Below are 17,291 nucleotides of genomic sequence, written 5' to 3'. Positions count from 1 at the left end.
GGCGGGGGAGGGTGTTATTTGTTATAGGTTTTGTGTATGTGATGGGAGGTAATACAATGGAATTTCTAAGATTTATTTTCCTTTAGGAAATCCAAGCACATACAAAATTTTATGTTTTAATTAATTTTCTAGTTAGAATGCCATTGAATGCTGTTTTTGTTTTGTTGGAAAACCAAAAAAAATCTGAACTAAATAAATGTCTTAAATCACTAGGATGTCCATACCTTTTGTCCCAAGATGAACTTTTAAAAGTCATTAAAGATAAATAAAAATTCATTTCCAGGCCAAGCTACTCTGTAATAAGGTTCATTTTCTTTCTTTCTTTTTTTTTTTTAATTTTCTTCTTGTCCCTTCCAAGTTATAAACTTGTGACAACAAGGCTTTGCATAAAAATGCTGACAGACCCTTAACTATAACAGTGTGAATGGTGCTACTTTCATTTTAATTTAACTTGATTTAAATGAGAAGAATGTGGAATAAAAGAGGGTGTACATTTGGAGGTGATTCTATATACTTAGTTTTAACCAACAGGCTTTATAAGTGTTCATTAAGAAACTCCACTAGGCATGTTTCCTGCTGCAGAATAGACTTTAACGGAAGAAATAAAGCTGTGAAGATTCCGTTTTCACTTTGTTTCTCGTAAAGACAGTCAGGATCCAACATAAACAACAATTTACACCCAGCATTTATTCTGGAAATTACAGTATCGTGCAGTTAACGCACACAGATAAATAATGTTTTATGGGATTCTGTGGAGCCCTTTCAGGATAGCGGATGTTTAACCGAATTAAAGGATTTTGAGAACTCAAGGCTCTCATTTTAAGCAGGTTTAAACAGTTAATATTACAAAACACCAGCACAGAGGAGCTGGTCCAAATATATTTTTAATACACAGTTATTTTATTTTCACGATTTCCCATTTTGGTTTTATTACCATTTGGCACCTTCCGCTTATACTAAGTTACTTGTCTCCCAAGCCATTTCCCTCAGGACTTTGCTTGCTTTATGGTGACATTTCTTAATCCACTTTTTAATCCCTTATATATCTGCAGGTGTGGAAATATCAGAAATGGAACTGTAATTCCTGCTAGATGGAGTTATATAAAAGAGATGATTATAAAAATAAAGAATGGCGATTTTAAATAATAATACCAAGAAACTATTTTTTAAAAAAGGAAAGAATTGCATATTTAGGCTAATTTCTGACTTTTCTGTTAGTGATAAGGGGCAGTTTTAAAAACCCATCTCTCTTTCTAAGGCAGAAAGAAAAAAAAGATACCATCTTTAAAATAATAATAGAGTATAAGAGTTTGAAGTCATCTTAATATAAATTACATTATGAAATTATAGTCGAGGAATGCTTGTATGAGAAAAGGCAGGAGATATTTAAGTGGCAGTATCAGTAAAGCTGAGAGGCTGAGGGTAGGACGCTGCAGGTAAAAAGCTACAGCTCCAACCAGCAAGCTTTAGAAAATGCTCCTAAGGTCCTCTCTTACCCTTCAGAGCTGTAACAAATCTATGTCATTTTCAAAAGATTGCTCCCTTTCCAGGTTGTTAGGTCTACCTCGTCTCCTTTCTCACTCGCTTATGGGGCCTCTGTGCTCTCCCAGATAAGCAATATGTGTCAACAGTTATCAGTGAGCCATAATTTTTAGTAAAATTCAAATTGTGATTTTAAATTTCACTAAAATCCTGGCTTTTTACATATAACCCCAGGAAAGAATTATAAACTTTTAACATTCTTGTTTTGCTCACATTTTATGTGAGGTATGATTTTCAGTACTATTACAGCATTAGTTTAGCTATGGTTAAGGTTAAGTTGGCATTTCTATTCTAAATCACCTTTTTAGGCTTTTGAAACTTGACCTTTGAAATTCTAATGGGACCAAAGCTGAGAGAGCTAGACCAAATGAGTATGATTAAACATACATAAAGCCATTAAAAACCTGCTAAGGGAGCCTGCCCAATAATCTAATATAACTATTTTGCATTGACAGGTACAGTCTATTTAAGGATCTTGAGTATTTCTCTTCTGTAATTAGACTTACCTAAATGTGGGGTATGTTGAGGCATCATGAAGTTACAGGATTTTTTTAAGGCCCTGTAGTGAGCTCTTTTCATTGATACAAGTTCAACTTCTCTTCAACTTCTAACCTCTCCACCTCCAGGCAGCCCTTTCTGGTCACCCCGATTGAAGGCAGTTTCTCCCTTCTCTGACTGAGAACACATGCTGGCTGCATCACTTACTCTAAATTTGTCTTTACTGCCATATATTACTGTCACAAAGCTCCTTGGGGGACAAGGATTATATCTTAAACTTCTTATCGCCAGCAGTTCTTGATGCAGTACCCTATGCAGAGAACACACTCACTAATTTTTTGGTGAAGGATTGGCAAAGCTAAAAATGTAGGGGATTATTTGTTCCTTGTATAGGCCATCCTTCTTGGGAGAATAAATGAGTAAAAATACAGCTAATCAGTTTACACTACAAGGTCTGTTCATTGGCCTCTTTTATTGTTATGACCTGTTTGCTTTAATAGAAATAGTATTGTTGATAATTCATTAATTTATTTATTCAACAATTTCTTACTGAGAGCCTACAATGAAAGAACAAGGTAGATTAGGTTACTATCTTCATGGGGTTTTACATCCTATTGGGAAATAGCAATAAAGAAGAACCTAATAAATAAAATAATTACAGATTGTGATTAGTGTGATAAAGAAAATAAGCAGGGTATTGTAACACAGATGTGCCTTTCTTCCTTTGGAAGTTCATGAAGAGAGATTCCAAAAATAAAGTAGAACAATGTTGCAAAATTGATGAATGGCTATTGTACATCACATATACGAGGTCTGTCTGGAAAAAGTCCAGCCATTATTAATATAGCAAAAACAGTTTATGCAACATAAATGTAAGCTGGCAGCCAAGGAGAGTGGACTGGAGTGCACATGCGTGAACAATGGTAACTTCACTGTACTAGTCAGTGGGGGTGGTAGATGCCATTGAGTGAGCATGTGTACTGTGTGGCCATCACATTCAAAATGACTGAACAAGTAAAGCAACAAATCTGCATCAAATTTTGCGTTAAGCGTGAACATTCTTCTGAGGAAATTCAGATATTCAAATGATTCAGAAGGCCACAGCTATGCGCAAGTGGTGACTGGCACCTTCATCACAACAACGCACCTGCTCATGCATCATGTCTCATGCAGAGTTTTTTGGTGAAACATCAAGTCACCCAGGTGACTCAGCCCCCCTACAGCCCAGATTTGGCGCCCTGCATCTTCTGGCTTTTCCCAAAACCAAAATCACCTTTGAAAAGGAAGAGATTTCAGACTGTTGATGAGACTCAGGAAAATATAACAGAGCAGCTGATAGTGATTGGGAGAACCGTGTGAGGTCCTAAGGTGCCTACTTTGAAGGGGACTAAGGTGTCATTGTCCTATGTACAGTGTTTCTTGTATCTTGTATCTTCTTCAATAAATGTCTCTTTTTCATAGTACCTGGCTGGATACCTTCTGGACAGACCTTTTACATCTTTGGTATCTGGTTTGCACTTGACACTTCCCTCCTGGGTTTATTGGGGGAAAAAGATGGAAAGAGATCTATAAAAGCACTTTGAAAAATTAAGAACAGTTTATATATTGTGGTTAGTACTGCCCCTAGCTGAAAAAGTACATATAGTTTTTAGTCAAACTTAGGTCAGCAACTAAAACTTTAATAAGGAAAGCAAAGGTTACCCTTAAATCATTCAGTAAAGAAAACTAGTGGCAGAGGTAAACAAAGCAGCAGTATAGGGATTACTTTGCAAACTGAAGGTACATAAGAGACAACATAAGACATGCTACATGATACCAGCAGCTTCCTTTAGCAACCACTGCACCCCTGGCCCCCCTGTACCTCTTTTTTTGTGCCATTTGCCTTCGATGTCACATATGTGCTTTTGTGGTGCTTAGTTAATAGCTCTCTAGTTGTATTGTGCATAGTTCTCCCCAATAAACTGTAACGAGTTGGAAGGCAGGGTTTGGTCTCCTGCTTCTTTGGTAAAGTATTGGTCCAAGATCCCCTGTTACACCTTATAGTGAAATGCACACCAGTGCCCAGAAACTTTTGTGAAGCAAGTGAATTAGTGCATTGGTATAAAGTGTAATGATACTTAACTTCCACTAACTTTTCTGCAAACATGGAACTATTTATTTGTTGTGCCCTGGAACGGATAGTTTAGTTCAGTAGGTTTAGAGAGAAGTTTGAAAGGGTGAAAGATAAGAGGCATTGGGATGGGAGGCTGTTTAACTCCTTCCTTCCTTTTTAACATTCATTCATATGTTAATTCAAATAAGTACTAGGTGCCTCCTGGCTATAGGCTCTGTTCTAAGCCCTCTGGAGATAAAAATGGAGATGTCAAAGGTTAATGAGGCATGGCTCGGAGGTAAGGCATGTACCCAAATAACTACAATTCAAGACAGTATGTGATAAATGCTGTAAGTACTATAGCAACTCCAAGAAGACCAGTTAGATTCAGAATAGAGTGATGAGGAGGACCAAGAGTTCTGGCCATTTGCTCTCAGAGATCTCTGCACACTTAGGAGTCCCAAGTTGTGGTCTCAGCAATAGCTTGGTGTCCTTGGGCAAATCGCTTAATGTCTCCCAGCCTTAGTAAACGAAAATAGAGCTTTTGGTCTCTAAAGCTACTCCAGCTCCAAAACTACATGATTCATGAAGTAGCTATATTTGAATCGGGCCTTAGAGGATGGATAGAAAAATAAAATAAAGCCTTATTGTTTGAATGAGAGAATCTGCAACACTATAATTTCAACAGGTAGAGGTGGGGGGCGGTTGGGGGGACAAAAGTGGGAATGGTAGACTCCAGAATGAAGGGGCTGCATCTACAAAGTTGTAGATGTGGGAAAATGCAGGATGTGCTCTGGAAACATCAAGTAGTCCAGGCTAACAGGAGTTACTTAAGAGTAGACAGATGGTAGAGAGAGAACTGTAAAGGTAAATCAGTCTATCCTGTGAAAATCTTTGAATGCCAGTCTGAGGCCTGATATTCAGCTTAGTTGAAACTTTTTAAGAATCATCAGTATCCTTTGCTTTAGATACCATCCAATGACTACGTTACCTAAGCCTTTCTTTTTATAAGCAAGTTACCACTTACATAGCCACTGCAATGTTCCAGGCTCTGTTCTAAGTGACTTACATAGGTTAATTTATTTTATCTTCATAATACCCAGTGAGAAAGGGAATATGAAGACAAATAATTTGGACACAGTGAAGGGAGAAAAGATATACTGAAATGAAATAAAATAAGAGAGTTATGAAATCCTATGAGTAAGAAATGAGATGCACACAAAATATGACTTTAAAATAGATTTTAGTGAAAATAAAGCAGCAATAAAAAGGGACTGTTATTGCATCCATTTTGTAGATGAGAAAAATTGAGACACAGAGAGGTTAAGTAACTTTCCCAAGGTTACACAGCTGGTGAAGCGTCAGGACTGGGAGTCAAACTCATTTGTTATAACTACTGTAGAAAACTTTTTAGCACTATCTTCATTTTTCTCTCTTTAAGTTACACAGTATCTAAAAGCACATGTAAAATTCAAGAGATTGAGTAATATAAACCAGTTCAGAGCATCTATTCTCAAAACATAATGAAGGCACTTTTACCCAACTCCCGTGTGAGTTAAGAATCAACTTTTAATCAACAGCAGCCTGTGACTATCATTATTAAGAAGACATAACTGTTTTTATCAGAATGTGTTCATACAAACCCTGGTTTTAAAAAATCAGAGTGTGGGTTGTGTCTTATAAAGACTACAATCATTTTTTAAAAGCACCAATATCTCAGAAACTCAAGAGGGGCAGCTGCTCCAGGCAAGTCGAGGAGGAAGATACCCACTATCTTCCAGGTTATTGACATTTTAGATTCCACAATTTTGGAGCTGCTAAGACTCCTTCAGGCAGATGGTTTCCCAGGCATCATACTGGTCCCCAAGAAGAAAGGAGAGGCAGAAAGTCACTCCTTCATGTGCCCAAATTCTGTGAGTGAAAGGGTGCATTCTTTCTTCAGCCTCTAGCTAAGCGAGGACTTTGTATTGAGTTACTTACTCCTGTATAATTATGGTCCATTTTCAGGACCCTTGAACAAATGGAAAGAATTCATGCAGCACTTTGGAGGTTCTAGAAGAAAACACAAAAGCCATTGACACTATTCAGCACTTTTGTTTGTCTGTTTGTAACAAGTATAATTTTTAACTAATTACTGGAGCCATTCTCCCTGTGAAAGCATCTCCTTCTAAGAGGATCTTCATGCGTTTTGCTAAGCAGTTTGGTCATTTCTTAGTCTGACCAAACCCCTTCTTTGAGATCCCCAGGCTTCCTTTACTGCCCTATAACTGTGTATCATCAGCAAAGTTTTCAGTTTTCTTCCCTCACTTACTTCTAAATGTTCGCTGAAGTGAACCCTTAACAGGAAGTAAACTTGCCTGGCATGGCCCAGCTGTGTGTGAGGCTTGAGTGAGAGGTATTTATGACCTGACAGGAAGATAAAGATAAAGATAAAGATGAAGCTGACTCGGTGGCTGTTAGCAAGGGGAGAAGGAAATGTTTATGACCCCATCTGCTGGCGTTTCAATAGGATAGAACTGCCTTTATGGCGTCAATCTCCCCTGTGACTTCCTTCCATTTGGGGAGCGATATCTTATTTCAAGATGTTCCCACCAAACACACTGTTGTCCCCTTTGTTTAGGGGCACGGGAGGAAGGAAGGACTTTGTTACTGGAATGTGGGGATGGGTAGTATTTATGGTTATGACTCAAGCCAGAGAAAAGGCTTCACTGGAGTTGATTGTATAGGTCCAGAAAGCTGCCATGCATTCTGCTCCTTCCTTAAACGTTATACACACTGAAAGCAAAACCATGTTAGCTCTGGTTATGATCAGGCATTAAGGCTAACCATTTTCTAACACTATTATATCAAGACTTACTGTAGTTTGATTTCCTTGCCCACTAGTGGAATAAGTGACTTTTATATTGTTAGTTCTTTGTTTCTTGTCTTTTGTTTAACTTCTCATATTATCCTCTCCTCAATGTTTTTCTCCTATTTCGCACCCCACTTGGAGGGGGAAACAGTTACCCAACAGGTGCAGTGTCTGCTCAGTTCAAAAATCTATGTACTTGTAACAAAAGCAGCAAGAAATGATCCCTTCCTTAAAACTGGCCCATATTAAGAGAACCTGCAGATTGGTTGATATTCTTTTGTGAGGTAACGCGTTTTTAAAGTGCCAAAAATGTGGGAATATGCTCACAATACAATATCTGGTGTATCACTGAAACTGGTGTTTATATATATATTGATGGTATTCATTTTACTGCAAAATAAGTATTTATTCCTCAGTTTTATTTGTACTTCCCTCAGGCCCATTAGAACAGATTAAATTTTATATTAAATTGCTCAAATAATTAGCACAATATATGTAAATCAGGAGCTCTAACTTCATTGGCACTATTTGTGTAGATATGTGACCATATTCAACATAGCAAAAACAAGGTTTCTGTTCTTTTTAGTGCTAAGATCCTATTTCTAAAAGATGAATTGTTCACCAAATTACATATACATAAAGTTCAGAATTACAAAAGGAACAACTTTGGGTTTGTCTGACTTAAAGAGCAGGGGGAAAAATTTTTGTTTGGGGGTAACCACCCAGTGATGGGATTATATATCTCCTTAAGGCTCTTTCTTTATTTTCAGTGGTGGTGAAGGGTAGGGAGAAGATGGCTTACTCCAGCATTTTCCCCCAGAGAGTTCCATAGCAATAGTCTTTTAAATGGGAGAGTCTTGTAGTTAAGTTGGGCAAATTACTTATCATCTCTGTAACTGATTACCTAAAGACTGAAAGTTAATGCTGTGTGACAAGCCACATTTTACGCCACAGCCCAGGTATAGCCAGTTCACAAAGTGACAATATTCTGCTGGCAATGTCCCTTCAAGGGATTAGAGCTATCACTGAAATAAAAACTCATATAAACACTGAATATCATAACGCCAAGATTTAATCCTTGATTTTTGTATAAGTTCCTCCAAAAAATATTCTACCATTCCTTTTGCAATACAAGTCCAAGTTTTGGCATGTTCAATAGACCAGCAAGTCCAATCCCAACCACATTAATTCAGTGTGATCCCTGAGAATAATTTGATAGGCCTACTAGGGGAGATCCCATCACACCTGCAATTTTCTGAGACCTTCTTTTGAGTTACAGGTTACCAAGTGGCATTCTTATTAACAAAGGTTCACACCACACCGTCAGATGGTTCAAACCACATAACCTCCTGTCTTAGGAGTTAAACTAGCTTCCTAACCCTCCCTTGCAGTGGTTAATTCCACTGAGAAGCTTTCTATCAGCAATAATAGCTTCAAGGTAGGAAATAAAAAATGGAGAGTGTTTAAATTGTTAATGGGTTTCATGTTCTTGTCACTGTTGAGGGTTTGTTCCCTTTTATAAACTCATAGTTTTTGGTTGACATTGCTTTTATGCGAGCCATCAGCCAGTTGGTGATGGTGTTGCTGTGTTAGACCATTACTGCCGGATTGTATTTGCAGTAAAGAAGGAGAATGGAGGCTGTAAATCTGCAACTGGAGATTTAGGGCTCTGTTACTCTGCAGTTTAGGCCCATGTGCTGGGGAGTCCATTCTCCTCGGGCAGAATTATACCCTCCAAACATGCCTTCCCAGGCACTGATCGACGACGTTCATTCCCTGGGCTACCAAGGCACTTAATACGGCTAATTCAGTTAAAGAAGCCTGAGGGGTGAGGTGGATGAGCCTCTCTCCCTGCTGGAAGCCAGATGCCAGGCAGGTTAGCGATTCGGCTTTATCCTTGCCCCCATGTGAAGCTGCAAGGAGAAGTTGTTACTGCAAACACAGAGAAAAATAAGAAAATGATTCTAATGTTATTGGACTTGGTTCTCCTTCAAACGGAAAATGCTGCCTTGCCCAACCTCATTAACCCCTTTAGTACTAAGCCCATTATCAGGAAATTCAGGAAACACATTCTTTCAGAATTCAGGATGTGTCAGGGACCTGGATGTCTTGACATCATTTTACAAAGCTAACACCAGAGAATGGAAAGCAGGACAGTCAGGGCTTTGGGGACAGGTAACTAGAAGGTTAAAAAAAAAAAAAAAAAAAATCTCACCCTGACCCAGCCAATTGGTTTTTGAATATAGGCAATTTGGAAGATAATATCTGTTACTGCTGAATTCAGAAATACTTCAAGAAGACATCAATATTAAATATATTTAGAATGGCTTTATTAATCATGTATCATTTGTAGTAGTCAATGTTTTTATAACGAAAAGAGTGTTGGAATATTTCTTTGGCTGGCAAAAGTCATAGCTATGATTTTAGATGTTTTGTCTGGCTTTGTTCAGCCTTCCCCAGAGAGGAAGAATGTTAAATATAGACTCGTCCTCATGATCTCTCTGAAGCATATGGGTCTGCTTTCTGTGTCAGCTGTGGCACAAATGTGCATGATTTAACCATACAACTATTGAACCGGCATTGGCCTATTAAGACTTCAGATGATCTGTTCATGAGCTGTCAGCCCAAATTGAGCTTGAAGGCTGCTGTAAAAGATCTAATTTTCATAATTATCCAGAACCTTCACACCCTCCTTCCCTTTGGTACCACCCACCTCCACACATGCACACAGAGGAGTAGACACTTACAGACAGACACAGAGGCACAGAGCAGCTCTGTCCCTGGAGATTCATCAGGCCCCTTGCCCGAAAATGCACCGGGTTCATCCAGGGGTCAGGCCTGCCTGGCTTTGACTTCCTGTTTGAGGAGCCCCATGTGTGGTGTTCCAGCATTGCTAGAGGCTAGTGATAACTAAGTAACCTTTCACACTACAGCCTCCCACCAAGAAACAAGGTCGCTTATGATCCTGGACCTGGAGTGATTAGGGCACAACAAATACCTTTTTAATATATAAGGTGGAACTAATGTCTATAGAAATAGCACTTTACTGTCTCAAGGCTTTACATGTATATATAAAGAGGATAGAGCTGTTGTCTTTGAGGATGAAGAATTTTAAAGGCAACCTGATTTAGTCTCAGAGTACACTGGGGACTTTGATCATTTAGTACTTGCTTAAGGCTACCTTTGAGCTTTACCTGACCCTAGTCTCCAAAGGAAATCATCATGCTATGTATGGAGTTCAGCTGGTAATATCCCTCTAGGTAACCTGGCCTGAGATGTGGATCAGTGGGAACAGGCAGCACTTTCAGCTTTAACCCTTTGCGGCACTGGGGATAAATAGCACACGCTTCAAGGATTCGGTCATTCTGATAGCACTCCAATAATTCCACTGGAACTACACTGCACAATAAACCATTTGGTTTCTGGACATATATTGCCCATGTGTTAAAGGTGGATCGGCAGCACTTTACTAGGTTCTTCTCATACAACCTCCAGTTTTTGAGGCAGCTGAGGCTTAAATTCCTTTTCTTAACATGGGACAACTGTATTTCTACACTGGTTGTCAATTGTCTTTGCCCTCAGAGGGCATTTGCTGCAACTCAGGGTTCTACAGTTAGAATAAAGGGAGTTATTTCCTGTCCTCACAGCTTTTCGCCTTTTTTTTTTTTTTTTTTTTTTTATCATGAGTGGAGACTGAGTACATTACTCAAACCTTGGCTTTTCCCTGAAGTCCGTTGTTTACAGAGAGACATTTGGGTCCCTCGGGCTCACTCCCATAAAACCTTATTATCATATATTTCAAGGCATAAACTTCAGTTGTCAGCTCGGGAGCACAGTTTTTAAAGCCCTAGCTGCTCTTGTTTTCCTTCTGTTTCACTCTGGTTTATTTTTCTTTCAGCTTTGGCTTTTTCCCCTCTTCCTCATCTCCAGCAATGCTCAGTTCCAAGCTGGCTCGCTCCTTATTCCACTAATTAGACAAGAAGTCCAGAGAGGCCATTATTAGATTCTGAGAATCTTTATCAGAGCCCATTATGGCCTTAAATACTGCACAAACATTTTACTAACTGAACCCATGAAAATTTCAGCTGATCCATCCTTGGTCTTTAGCATCTACTTTCTTTGTACCTACAGAGCTATGTTACCAATAACAGAGATTCTTAACAGCTTATTGTTCTTTGTGTTAATTTTCCTAGAGGCAGCAATTCTCTCTCTCTCCTACTAATTACTGGTGGTGGAGGTGGAGGAGGTCTAAGAAGCCTGCTTTTTCTGGGTGGGGTATGTGTGAGTGTGTGTAAATGTCATATGTATTAATGTCACCAGTGAGTAGGATTCATGGTTGCCTGTTTTTCTCTCATTTACTTGACAGGGCCAGGGATTATTCGTATGGACCAATGGTCTTCCTTCTCTTTCAATGGAAGAATAATCCTGCATTATAATATAGTAACTGCAAAAGAAAGCTCTTTTTCTGTTTCATTCTTTTCTTTCTTAATTCACTGTCTAGTGAGTTTCTGATTGACTCACAGACCAATTAAAGTAAAATTTAATGGAAGAATAGATTAACTCCCTGAGGTTTCCCTACCATCCATCACATTTTTATAGCAGGAGCTGTGAGGAAGCTCATAACTTCATGCTGTGAATGTGATAATAAAGAGGGCACGGAGAGGATTCCGATTTACTGCCGGGCTCCTGTTCGCCAGGACAGAATTTACTGCCCAATCCCCTTTTCCTTTTTATTCAGGAGGAGGTCACTAGATCTGCCCTCAGCCCCGGTCTGAGATACTGAAGGGCAGATTGTCAGGTTGAGATTCTTTCCCTTTAATTGGGGTGACGTGAGGAGGGAATGTGAATTTCATTGTCCGGAGATGGATATTGTGTTAAATCCATTTCTATCTTTAGGAAGCTGCTGTCACTCCAAGTGTTCATATTTTTAAAGGGTATATTTGATTTGTTACTATTTACTCTCATAGAAATTCAGAAATAATGTCAGGTATTTCTGTTTCTGAGTCACTAAGTCATTACCTTTTATCTACAGGCTTTTCTGGGTAACTAAAGAGACCTCTTCTCTATATTTTTATACTTGACATTAATGTGTCTTCTTCTGGGCATCTTCCATTTGAAGATCTCAAAGCACTTCATAATCATTATATTAGTCTTTCCGATAGGTCCAAAATAACCTAGTAGCCTTCCAGACATTTTGCCAGTTTGCTCACATTTCTCTGATTCATCTTAACAATGACGTGCGACAGTGTTCACAATGTAATAGTAGTCATGTGATGAAGCCCCACACCCATCCCTAAGATCAACTTTATGCATTTACTAAAATTTTTACCTCATGTAGCAAAATTTATTTTTTAGGCTTTGTGTATTAAACTTATGCCAAGTTTCATGGTTATACCGATTACATAATCTTTTTTTCCAGAAGCTTGGCAGGATAAACTCAGTATGTTAAAATCGTAAATCGTGTTCATCTAATTGTTCTTAAAATCAAAATGTGTCTGACCTGAAGTTATTATCTGGCTCTTCCCTCGTTATCAACCCACTTATCTTTCTGTATACAAAATCTTATACAAGAGCTTCCACCCTTCAGATTGTTGTGGTTTGAAAACTTGGGCGTCATCTTATAGTCTCTCTCTCTCTCCTGCAAACCAGTATCTCACTGATCACAAACGCCCACTGACTCTACCTCATCAGTGTCTCTTGAAACCATCCCCTTTGTTCTCTTAGTCTTAGTTCAAGGTTCTCATTATCTCTCTCTTGGACCATTATGGTCATCCTCCAGCTGATACCCCCGTCTTCACTCTCATCCTCCTCCTCCAATCCATCCTCTTATGAAATGCAGACTTTATAATTTCACTACTAAAAATACCTCAATGACTCTCCATTGATTACAGACACGTTTAAATGCTGTAGCATGACTTATACAACCTTTACTAAGGCAATAGCTTCATAGTTCAGAGAAGTAATTACTTGATTTGGAGTAGTATCACAGGATTGCCAATTTTTTATTTTGATGGAAATATTTTTAAAACAACCATCACCTTCTATCAACATAATTTTATAAAAGAAATATTTTGATGTCAGAAACGAGGAAGAAGACAAGTTCAAAATAAAGGCTCTTACATGTTTATGAAAAAAACATGGTCGTTCTTATTTTTCTCGTTCTACTGTAGTCCTGAAAACTTTATGATGTTCTATAACTGTATTTGGGAACCTGGAGTGGTTAGGGCACAATAAGTATCTTTTTAATGTAGAAAGTAGAGTAATGCTTATTAAGTAGATGGTTTCTGGAATCAGAAAGAGCTAGATTTGAAATCCAGCTTCACAATTTAATAGATGTATGATCACTGGTGAGTTGCTTATCCTAACTGAATTCAAGTTCCTTTATCTTTAAAATAGAGATAGTAACAGTTCTTACCTCTTAATGTACTTTTGAATATTACATGATATATGCATATAAAGTACCTGGCACATAGTAAACACTTGATAGTATTATTACTATTTGAACTCCTGGCCTCATCTCCTATCACTGCCCTGTGAGCGCCCTGTGTCTGCAGATACTCTAAACGTGTATTCAGGGGGTTCCCTGGACCAAATACCCTCTTGCACATGTTGGTACTTGCTTTTTTCTTTGCCTGGAATCCTGTTTTGTCTACTTGTATGTCTGGTGAAGTCCTACTCTTCCTTTAAGATTCAATCAACTCACTCTTCATTCTTAGTTAGCATCCCTAGTTGTCCCTCCACTGGCAAACACCTCCCATGGTCCCATAACATTTTGTAGATTGCCAAAATTACACTAAAGACTTGTTATTTTTTTTTAATTTCAATGAGTGATCAGTTCAATGAATAGCTATTGAGAATCATTGTGGTACATAAACCTCTGCATATGGTATCGTTCAATAACAGTAATGCAATATCCAAGATTTGGGAAGAGCTAGTTATTCTCTCTGTGAGTCTGTGGAATCGGGTAGAAGTATTAATACAAATGGGAATTTGTATTTTAATTATTTGGCTACATTCTGACTCCTTCCTCTTTAGACTGAGTTGCTGGAGGGCAATTATCTTACTCCTTTTTGTCTCTCCTAAACCTGAAACTATTAAGGCATTCAGTACATTTATTGAATAAATAAAAGAACGTCAGCCTTCTCACCTTAAAAGATCTTGGTTGAACATTGCTAACTCTGTGGCTGATTGGTTTGTCCTTGACTTCGAAAGAATACCATCATCCCATGCCACTGTAACTATTTAAAAAGGGCTGAACATCTTCTCCGGTGGGTCCACAATAATTTTATCATTTAAATTGTGTCTGAAGCTCTGCTGTTGTAATATAGTCAGTGTTTGACTATAGGATTATAATGAGTAAAGCAAGGGCAAGAGCTGTGATGTTATTTTGGGAGTAGAATATTGTCTAACATTTGCAAGTGTGTTCTCAGGTTTGGGACGTGAATGCCAGCATTCCCAGCCACTCTCAGTTTTGCTGCACTTCTGAAAGCTGTGACTTACAAGCAATTAAATATCTCTCTGATCATGCTTATCCCAATTTAACACACTATTCAGTAGCATCTTGGATATGTGGCTCTTGATACCTGAGCATTTTGCATTCCAGGGGTTTTTTAAATCTTTTTCATTGTTATTCTATTACCATTGTCCCAATTTTTCCCCCTTTGCCCTCTTCTGCCCGCCCCAACCCCACCTCCCCCCGGCCACGACAGTCAATTCCCACACTGTTGCCCATGACCATAGGTCATTCATACATATTCTTTGTCTAGTCCCTCCCATTCCTTTCCACCATAGAACCACATGCATTCTAGAGTTTTGTTGTAGTCGATTTTGCTCTGGAGTTTGCTACTAAATGGAGCCCATGAGCAACATTGATAAACTCAGTAGAAGAGTGAAGCTAACTATTGAGACTCTGTTCAGGCTCCATAGTTACATGACAGGTTAGGGCAGCCACTACTTTATAGACCTACAACTGTCATGATGCTTAATGCTCCATGGTAACACATTCTGTGATGCTCCTTAGGTATATACATTTTTGTTAACTTCTCAGTTTCTTTGTAGATCAGTGTAGATCCTCCTTGATTTGGAGGATCCTCCTTGATTTGGAGGATCAGTGTAGATCCTCCAGTGTAGATCAGTGTAGAACCTCCTTAGCTTCATCTTCCTTTGCTGCTCATTATATCAACAATACCAACTATTCCCCATTTTTTATATATGTTCTCTTTTTTCCCCATATATTGTATTTTATTCTTAGAGAACTCCTATTTGTCCTTCTAAACCCAACTCTGTCTTTGTCTCCTTTGTGATGCCTACACACAAACACACACACAAACACACAGAAACAGAGAGAGACAAAGACAGACAGACAGAGGGAGAGGGAAGGGGGCAGAGAGAGAGAGAGAGAGAATTAACATTTCTTGAGCTCTTGTTAGGAAACTCATGCCAGGAACTATTTGATACTTTTACAAGTCTTACCTAATTTAAGCCTCATAAACCATTTCAAAATAGGCATTATTCTCATTCTCAAGAATAAAACCAAGGCTAAAAACAATTACAATATTTTTCCCAAAGCTTTATGGCAAGCAATTGAAAGATCTAGGATTAAAACCAAGGCCTGCATGATTTCACATCACACCAGTACTCATCTTCTTTATCTGTTTTGTATTAATGCATTAGTCTATTATTTTGCTTTTTAGTCATCATGTCTATTGTGGTATTCACTTGACTGTCTTCCCTGCCAGAAAAAATAACTTTTTAAAAGTTAAATTTATTTCTTATTTATCTTAGTACCCCCAGGGCTCTCAGAACATTACCTGACACCTAACAGATGCTGAATAAAAGTTTACAGGATTGAATTGGATGGCATTACAATTAAGTTGAATTGAACAACATATTTGACTTCAATCTCAAAATGTTGCATTTCTGATGATGTCTTGGATGCTATTTCCCTCACACCAGGTGACATGTAGCCTTAGTTATCTTAACAATTGTCTATGTGTAGCCCTGTACCAACTTCATCCTGAATGTCTTCCCAGGAATGTGATAAAGAACATAGTCATTAGCATATATAAGTTCCTAGAGAACTCTCTTCTGTCTCATATATTTACTGTAGTCAGTGGAGTATACTCAGTCTTTTAGGAATAATTAAAATAGTCTGTAGCTCTAATTAAAGTAGTCTGGATATTTTTTAGAAACCTATATATAAGAACAAGCTGAGTGCTGACATCCAGTTAATTGTGTTATTTTTAGTGGAACTATCATTGGAGACAGTAGTATGGCACCCAATGCCTTTTTAATCCTTATATCTGGATATATAATGTTAAATAACTAGTATCTTGAGCTCTTAAGAGGAAAGGCATTAAAGCATAAATAAATTAAGCTCTTATGAAAACTCAGAAAATTATCTAAATGCACTTGCATTAGAAGTCATGTATTTATTAAGTTGCTAGCTATGGAGATAAATGCCCTTAACACCTTTCATTGCCAAAAACAAACAACCCAACAACTTGGATCTCATCAAATAAGGATGATGGGGGAAGCCAGAGAGAAAAGTTGTTGGGATTAAATTTTATAGTGTTACATTTGATCTGTTTAAATTACAAATCGTTTCATTTATTTGTTTGTTTGTTTGTTTACTAGAAGTCCCCTTCTTTCTAGTCCCTTTCTCCAAACCTTGGCAGAACAAGGAAGACACGGACAAGCAAAACCACACACCCTAGCACTGCAGTGCTTTCACTTTTCTTTGACGTGAAATCATCACTGTTTCCTCTTAATATCTTCCTTCATCTTAATTCCAGTTGAACATTGAACTCCACTGCAGAGTAGCTCCATTTAATTTTCTGTAGTTGAAATGGGGTTTCTTTTAAATGGACTGGCCAAAACTGGTGGCCTCCCCAGATTGTGACACCTACTAGCCGTAACTGCTGCGGAGGCTCCAGCAGAGATGGAACATTTCTATTGTAAAATTTACTCAGGAAGTGCTCACTAAACTAAGCGTCTCTAGTCCTAGCCTCTTACTATTTCCCGTGATTGGGAATGGCAAAAAAGTATCTCTTGAGAATAAAACACACTGACATATACAAGGGCACAGTCACAGTTGTGGGTGTCCACTAGGAAACTTGCCTCTGGATCACCTGTGAACCTATGAAAAGGGAAATCAGGAAGTGGATTTATTTGGAAATAACAAAAACTATTGGCCAGGTTTTGTACGCTGAAGTTCTGGAGTTAATCATTATTCTGTGGAATCCTGAATGATGTTGCTTGTAGCTTTCCTATGCAGGCGGTGTCCCCAGGGAGCCCTACTAACGGTCT

General features: G+C 38.4%; 1 protein-coding gene across 1 annotated transcript in view; it reads left to right on the top strand.

Annotated features, from left to right (window-relative positions):
- Positions 1-17,291, top strand: part of SKAP1 (src kinase associated phosphoprotein 1) — a 263,878-nt gene that overhangs the window by 157,884 nt on the left and 88,703 nt on the right. The gene's annotated exons all lie outside the window — the stretch shown is intronic.

The sequence above is a fragment of the Pteronotus mesoamericanus genome, unplaced genomic scaffold, assembly GCF_021234165.1.
Source record: "Pteronotus mesoamericanus isolate MK-2021 breed Mesoamerican mustached bat unplaced genomic scaffold, CSHL_Meso_final contig_84, whole genome shotgun sequence".
Taxonomy (NCBI): Eukaryota; Metazoa; Chordata; class Mammalia; order Chiroptera; family Mormoopidae; genus Pteronotus; species Pteronotus mesoamericanus.
The sequence above is the reverse complement of the archived record's forward strand: the minus strand, read 5'-3'. Positions and strand labels throughout refer to the sequence as shown.